We start from the raw sequence: 8642 nt of genomic DNA, 5'->3' as shown, positions 1-8642 counted from the left end.
AAACTGTGCAAAGAGCCAAGATGCCCTTCAACAGATGAATGAATAAAGAAGATGTGGTCCACATATACAATGGAATATTATGCCTCCATCAGAAAGGATGAATACCCAACTTTTGCATCAACATGGTTGGGACTCAAGGAGATTCTGCTGAATGAAATAAGTCAAGCAGTGAGAGTCAACTATCATATGGTTTCACTTACTTGTGGAGCATAAGGAATAACACAGAGGACATTGGGAAAAGGAGAAGAGAAGTGAGATGGGGGAAATCGGAGGGAGAGATGAAACATGAGAGACTGTGGACTCTGAGAAACAAACTGAGGGTTTTGGAGGGGAAGAATGGTAGAGGAGAAGGGTGTGTGTGGTGATGGGTATTAAGGAGGGCATGTATTGCATAGAGCAATGGGTGTGGTGCATAAACAATGAATCTTGGAACACTGAAAAAATATAATTAAATTTAAAAAAGATACTCTTCATTAATGACAATTTTGGAAAGAATATTTTGCTCAGAATGGGACAGTGGAAAGAGCAAAATAACAATAGCTAACATTTTTCTAATACTTAATATGAGCCAAGATTGTCATGGATTATCCTATGTAATTATTATAACAGCCCTCAGATTGCAGTTGCTACAATTATCCCTGATTTCAGAAGTGGGAAATTGGGTCTCAGAGTTACCAGGTATCTTGCTAGTTTACAAAGCTGACAAGTAGTAGAGCCAGGATGGAACCTAAGTAGTCTGTTATCATAGCTTGTTTTTTTGTTGTTGTTTTGTTTTTGTTTTTGTTTTTGTTTCATTAATAGCCATAATACAACACTGAGAAATGCCATCCCTCTTTTATATTGATTAATCTGGATTTACAAACATCTCAGATTTGTCTTATATACTCCCACGTATGGGTCTCGTCAAGGATTCTGGCCTTTCCTTGGGACTCCGTGTGCATATTTTCTGTTGATCGCTAGAGGGCAACCGTCATGTTTTCAGGGTGGATTGATGCCAACTGGAAATGCTGACTCTACAAAACAGGCAACCGCATGCAGTTTTGAAGGGAAAATTAAAAAAAATTAATTACCCACGAGTTCAACAAATATTTTTATGTGCCACGTTGGAGGCAAAGAGAGAGGTACTGTACTCCAGGAGTTTATGACATATTTGGAGAGATCTATACAGGCCTAATAAATCTAAAATAAGTAGTGTAGACAGTAAACTTTATAAGCAGAAACTATTATGAACCAAAGAAATAATATTGCATGAATATAGAGCGCTTTTAAAATTTCACACTCTTTGTTTCTACTTATTTGATTCTCACACTTTTCCATGGGAAGTGTAATCATCTCTACCTCGCAGATGAGAGAGGCAAAATAACTTGTCCCAGCCACTGGTGTGCTGTTAGTGTGGTGAGAATTTCACTTGCTTTTTCAAACCTCCTTCTAAACCATTGTTCTTCTGACTCTCACAGGGACTTAATGTACAACTGATAGGGACTGACCATTTTCATCACCTTGGTGTTTGTAGGTGATTGATCTTTTCTCTACTCTTTCCATCTGTCTAGATATACTTGGTGCATTTTTATTGTTGTTTGCAGAGTTAAAGCCTAAGATGGCTGAATAGAACAAACATGTGTGTGTGTTCTTAAATTTCATTTTAAAAAAACCCTACAACTCAGTTCTATGCCTCAGACCTTGTTTGCCAAGTTTCAACAAGGAGAGAATTTTTATGGTCAAATTATAAAACCCTGAAAATAGGACTTTATAATGGAAATGCTGATACAACCGTAACTATAGTATTGCAATTGCATCACTATAAGAAAATTGGTTTAGATAATATACCCTTCTGGAATGAATGCCGTTCTAAATGATTGTGCATCTCCATAAATCTAAGCTAACTCAGTAATTCAAAATTACTAAGATTTAAGTTTAGTACCAATAAGCAATAAACTTATGGCTACTGCTATAATAACTGTTGGTCGCTACACCCTTATTTCACAGCAGGTGGTCTGCTCCATGCTGGTTGCAGGCTGAATGAAAGCAGGCAACATTTTGAAACTAATTCCTGAAGTTGATGGGAGACTCCAGAGCCATTTCAACTGGTGAAATAGTGTTGTGTTTCATGCGTTTTTTTCTTTTTAAATTAAATGCTCTGAGACACTTGACCTTTCTGACAAATGAAGGGCAAACACAGCTTTACTTTCATTTCATGTCACAATTATAAGTCTCTAGATATTTAAAATTGTTGTGAGCAGATTGTTTTTAGCTCATAAGCCATTATTTCGCCATTAAAAAGGAAAGATAACTTATTTGTCATGGAATGGATTTCTTTGAGTCAAAAAAAATGAAAAGAGTCTTCATTTAATCCACTTACTTGACTCTGGCCAAGCAATCCAAGATATCTTGCTCCCTTATTCCTAATTTCTTTTTTAAACAGCCACATACTTTGTTTAAAATATAAGTTCAGGTCTAACGACTTAAAGATCCACTTTTAAATGATGAGGTAGACATCTGAAAACTTCCTTTCTGGTTTTATAAACATGTTAAGTAAGAAATAGTACCATGCAATCACTGATGGGATTCAGTCCTTCTGGTTTTAAAATCTAAGGCTTTTTTTTTTTTTTTTTTTTTTTTAATTTTGATGCAGTGTTGCTGTGAATTATAGCACAGTTTGTTAAGGAATCTTTGACAGGGACACCTGGGTGGCTCAGTCATTTAAGCATCTGATTCTTGGTTTCAGCCTAGGTCATGATCTCAGGGTCATTGCTGGCATTGGGCTCCATGCTCAGCAGGAAGTCTACTTGAGATTCTTCCCCTCTGCCCTCTCACTGCTAACACATGCTGTCTCTCTTCCTCTCTTCCTCTCTCTCTCACAAACAACTAAATCCTTAAAAAAAAAATCTTGTTAATAGCAATTTAGGTGACTTAGAGTTTGGCCTAGCTTTGTGTAATTTGAAGCTCAATGTTATCCCATTTTCTTTCTTTCTTTTTTTTTTTTTTAATACTTCTTTACATAGAACAGAACCTACACAGAATAGTTAATCGATCCTTTTCTTTTTTCCTTACTTTGAAGAAAGTGGGGTACATTTAAAGGAGAAAGTGGAATTAAAGATAAAGACAGAAGTGATTGATGTAGTCAAAATCTGGTGACAAGTATCGAAAATAGTAAAGAGCAAAGTTTAAAACCCTAACTGGACCATAATGTTGATTACAAAATAAAAAGAAATGATTTAAGCATCATGGATACCATGAAACAATAACTATAGTTTGAAATAGTTTTACAGAAACCTCAGTTGAAAATGATATTCTCTTTAGCTAGGGTTTTTCCCTTCAAATACAAACTATTAAACATTTTAATCACTTAATTTTTGAATATAAAAATATCAAATAAATTATATAATGCCTTTATTCTTGGACAGGAAAGCATATTTATTTTTTGAAATTTGTTATCAGTGCTTTGATTAAAATAATCATAATGGGTTCTAAAACTTGGAACCTTACAGACTTTCAGACCGTGTGTGATTACAAAACACTTTTCAGAAAGTTTCCAGACCGCTGAGCTTTGAGAGTTCATTGACTTGCTTGTTACTGTCTTATGAAGTCTTAGGCACCCCATCCCTATCAATCCATTTGAGGAACTGAGCCCCACACAATAATTTAGAATGTCACACTAAGGGAATGTTTAATCTTTCAGGTGGCATTTGAATCTTCTGTCGACTCGAAGACAGCATCTGAATACATGGAGGAAGGGGTTTCATGTGAGCATAGGATAGCAAAAGGGTGGTGTTGGAATTCGCACATCTATCCCCTGGTCTCTTTAGTAATGTCCTATGCCCACCTGGTCTGTTTGCCCTCCCAGATTCTGTGTCATAATTTTACTACTCTTGAACTTGTGGTTTATTCTTTCCTGACTCAGCTGGGGCCCAGCAGTCCTCCCCAATTACTAGGACAAACCTTTGTTCTCACTGGCATTGTAGACCCTCTCATAAAGAACTTTTAATTTAGGCTTTGGAAGTCCTTGAATCCAAGATCAATTTGTTCCTACAAGTGCCATGTTTTCTAACAATATCACAGTCAGACTTCTCGTTTACTTTTGTGGGTCCCTCTCCACATTTCCGAGTGCATGTGGAAAATTATGTATCTCACCCTAGCTGAGATTGGCATGGCAGTGAAGACACTTGGAGAAAGTTGTATCAAGTTCCTCCTTTGTCTAACCAGCCCATGTGGACAGGTTTTTGTTTTGCTCTGATCATGGTTGTCCCCAAGTTGGTACAAAAATAGTCTTAGTGGAATCTCTTCTTTAAGCATTAGAGTGGGGTGAAAACCTCTCTCAACCCAACTTGTCCATGTTTTCTCTGTCCATGTGGGAAGCTCTGAACAGAAATCTGTTCTGAGCTCTCTCCTACTTGCCCTTCTTTTGTTTAAATTCTTTTCATATTTTTCTGAAGCTGGAGGGGAATTAGCTTGTTTCTTTTTTTCTTGCCTGGATGGGTTACACCTGCATGTTACATTCTCCTCCTGCCTTAAGTGAAAAATGACTGTATCCATTCCCTGGTGTTACAATGATAAATTGATTGCAAGGAAGGAGAATATAACCTACTGTTAAGGGAAGAATGAAAGGGATTTCCTTCCCCTCTTTACTTTCAGGCTCTAACTTCTTACAGTATCAAAGTGTCTAGTTATTTCTGTTCCATTGGTACACACAGATATGATCATAGTAGTTGTTAAATAGTGAAATTCTTCTATCTTGTTGGTAAATGGCCAGTGTTCTAGTTCTTCACTGTCACACAGGCTAGTATGCTGGAACATAATGACTTTCCCAGGAATCATTAGTAAAGGGGCAATGCCTAGCATATCAGGGAAACTTCAGAACTCTGCTCCAACATCATGGTCGGCATCCTGACTGGTGATTGCCATGGTTATTCGTGTTGTAAAATATGGTGAATATCAACCTTGTAAGTTATTTTATGCAATTATTCCACTGCTTAAGACCTACTGTGAGCTTAAGTGACAATCAGTTTAACCTATGAGCTCACTAGAATCCACTTATCCCACCATGATCTGGTTAAATTCAGCCTGAACTCTACTTTCATGGTCTGCTGAGAGTGAGAACTCTTCTCATGATACATGAGGTTTTCCACAGTTGGCATTTCATGCTTCTCTTTGCCTTCGTACTCCCTCATCGGCACCTCTGCATTTAATTGGGCTTTAAAATGAACTTGCTTCTCTGGTAACTCCAAAATCTCCACTTGCATTAAATGGTATTGCAAATTTAATGAAAATTTAGGCGCCTTGGGGAAGGTTCACCATGCAGAGCCTGATAACCAGTATTCTGGTTTTTTATAACTCAACTCCCTGGAGCATCAAATTCTTTCTGCTTGGGCAGACACCTCTATTCTTATTCCTGCTTAGAGAATCAGTTTCTACCCAAAGTAAATATTTCAAAGAAGGTGCCAATGAAGCAGGATGTTTTTTCTAGCGAGTTCTAATACTGGCTGTTAATATAATATAATGCATCCATATTGTTATACAAGTGTGTCAGAATTACAAGTCATGTATATTAGATTTCTGTAATTTATTTTTTTTTAAGATTTTTATTTGTTTATTTGACAGATAGAAATCACACGTAGGCAGAGAGGCAGCAGAGAGAGAGAGAGAGAGGAGGAAGCAGGCTTCCCGCTGAGCAGAGAGCCCGATGCGGGGCTTGATCCCAGGACCCTGGGACCATGACCTGAGCCAAAAACAGAGGCTTTAACCCACTGAGCCACCCAGGCGCCCCTGTAATTTATATTTTTGAATGTAGGTGGAATTAATTCATTTTCATTATTAATTAACCATTTTGAATATGCCACAATTTCTTTATTCTCATCCTTGAAATTTATTTCTAATGATATTCTATGACAAATGATACTATTATGATTATTCTTATACCTATCTCTTGTAAGATAACTTCTGTTTTCATATGTCACATCTAGGCCTGACAGAAAAGACTGCATGAGACTGAAGATCCTGCTCTAGATGGAGGCTTTGTTGGAATGTGATTTCGAGCTGTTTCCTTTGGAGAGGCAGGGAATTTGTTCTACATATGGGAAGGGACTTATAGGAGTATTTGGTGAGCAGGAAGCCAGTTGTGCTTGAGACTGGTAGTCTGAATAATGTTCTCTTCTTTCTGAGACCATAGTAACTCCCATTTATTTTAGAGTTGAGTGGTCACTTAATTGGAATCTAGTAAAAGGAAGTCATAGATACCATTTTTAGGACTGGTCCATAAAATATTCCTATATGAGGTTATTTTCTCTTCTCCTTTCCTCAGTCACCTTAAAACCCAAATGTTGAAGGTACCAGAATCCTAAAATGGAACAAGACCCGGATTCCTGAATAAATGCTTGGAAGAGAGACTCCTTCAGATCACTGTTACCTATTTTGACATTACATGGGAAAGAAATAAAATTCCGTTATATTTAAGATATTATACAAGTTTGAGTTACTTTACTCTCATAGTTAACGTGTCCTGAATAATATACCTTCTTTCAATCTAAGGTTCCCATTCTAAGTTGTTATTTTAATTCCAGTTAGCTAACATACAGTATTTTAGTAGTTTCAGGTATACAATTTAGTGATTCAGCTACTTGCATACAACACCTGGTGCTCATCACAACTAGTGCACTCCTTCTCCCCATCACCTATTTCACCCAAACCCCCACTCACCTTCCCCCCAGTAACCATCAGTTTGTTCTCTATAGTTAAGAGTCTGTTTCTTAATTTCTCTCTCTCTCCTTTTTCCCTTTGCTCTTTTCTTTACTTTTTGAATTCCACATATGAGTGAGAGGATATGGTATTTGTCTTTCTCTGACTGACAGATTTTGCTTAGCATTACACTCTCTAGCTCCATCCATTTATTTCAAATGGCAAGATGTCATTTCTTTTCTATGGTTGAATAATAATTCCATTGTGTGTAGATATATACATCACCTCTTCTTTATCTATTCATTAATTGATGGACACACAAGCTGTTTCCATATCTTGCCTATTGTAAATAATGCTACAGTAAACGCAAGAGTCCATGTATCCCTTTGAATTGGTATTTTTATACTCTTTGGGTAAATTAACAGTAGTACAATTGCTGGATCATAGGACAGTTCTATTTTTAACTTTCTGAGGAATAAGGTTCCCTCTCTTTAAAATAGTGATAGTAGGGGCGCCTGGGTGGCTCAGTGGGTTAAAGCCTCTGCCTTCGGCTCAGGTCATGATCTCAGGGTCCTGGGGCTCTCTGCTCAGCAGGGAGCCTGCTTCCTCCTCTTTCTCTACTGCCTTTCTGCCTACTTGTGATCTCTGTCAAAGAAATAAAATCTTTAAAAAAAATAAAAATAAAATAGTGATAGTAAAAACCATTCAGCAAGGTAATTATGAGAAACTGGCCAAATGAAAAGTGTCTAGTACAATACTCAGCATAGTGATGCTCAATAAATGCTAGTCTTTTTTTTTTTTTTTTAAGAAGTTTTTGAGCATGGAAGAGGCATTAGACTTCACCCAAGCTAATTCCTTTACTGTCAAGGAGAACACTGAGATGCATATAGGATTATTTTATATATTTTTTAACATTTTTGTATTTTGAGGACCATAGCTTTCCAATAGGATTGTGAATGTAAAATTGTGGTATACTGAAAGAATTTTAGAAATAGAATTTTCACTGAATTTTTTCATTATCCCCCTGAAAGCAGTCTATATTAAGTGAATTTTTAAAAAACTTTGATAAACTTCTTCCTTTGAGGAGTATGGAGAAGCCACTTCTTAACCTAGAGAAGATTTAAGGAAAAGAGAAAAGAAGGCAATCTTGTGATGATTCTTCTGCTTCCCCTTGAACATTCTGGGACTTGCACCTTACACTGGTGTAAATTAGCTCCGTTCCCACAGGTTTTGTGACCATGAGTGAAGGCGAGTTGCAGCAATGGCTACAGGGGATTCTTAGATAAATATTAGCTACTTATAAAAAAGTTCCAACCTTGATCGATATATTATTTGCAGGCAAATACCTTTCCCTTCTAGCATATATGTTAACATAATCTTTAAGTCAGGAAGTGTATAATGACCGAAAATTTCAAGTAAATTCTCAAATTTTGATTCCTTCTAGCCTGTTACATGTTTGCTTTGATTTCTTCTCTTTTTTGTCTCACACAAAGATGACTTTCATTATGTCCACCATGTGATAAATTCTATCACTAATGTAATGACTACCACTGCTTTGAATATCAGTGGAGCATAGATTTGGATCAAAGGGAATGCAGGTTTAATGGACAATTTATTTGGAAGTAGCCATGTGGCTGGATTGAAATGTTACAGGTTGTTCAGTAAGAACTTTTCATCTTTAATTAATTTTGTTATCTGTCCTTGATATTACAGAGTGTTCTCAGCCTTAGAGATTTCACCTTATACTCAGCATGAGCATATTTCCATTTCAGAGATCACAGGAAAGAATTATCACTTCAAGATCACCTAAATTATACCTTGTTCTACTACATCAATTTCGGGTAATATTTCCTTCACCTTGAACTTATTTCTCATTTGATTACTTTTGCCATAACTTACCCTGCTATTGAAAACCTCCTTTTCTTTTCTTAAAATGATGCAAGATAATGTCTGTTCTAGCCTTTATCCAA

The sequence above is a fragment of the Mustela nivalis genome (assembly GCF_964662115.1).
Source record: "Mustela nivalis genome assembly, chromosome: 5".
Taxonomy (NCBI): Eukaryota; Metazoa; Chordata; class Mammalia; order Carnivora; family Mustelidae; genus Mustela; species Mustela nivalis.
The sequence above is the reverse complement of the archived record's forward strand: the minus strand, read 5'-3'. Positions refer to the sequence as shown.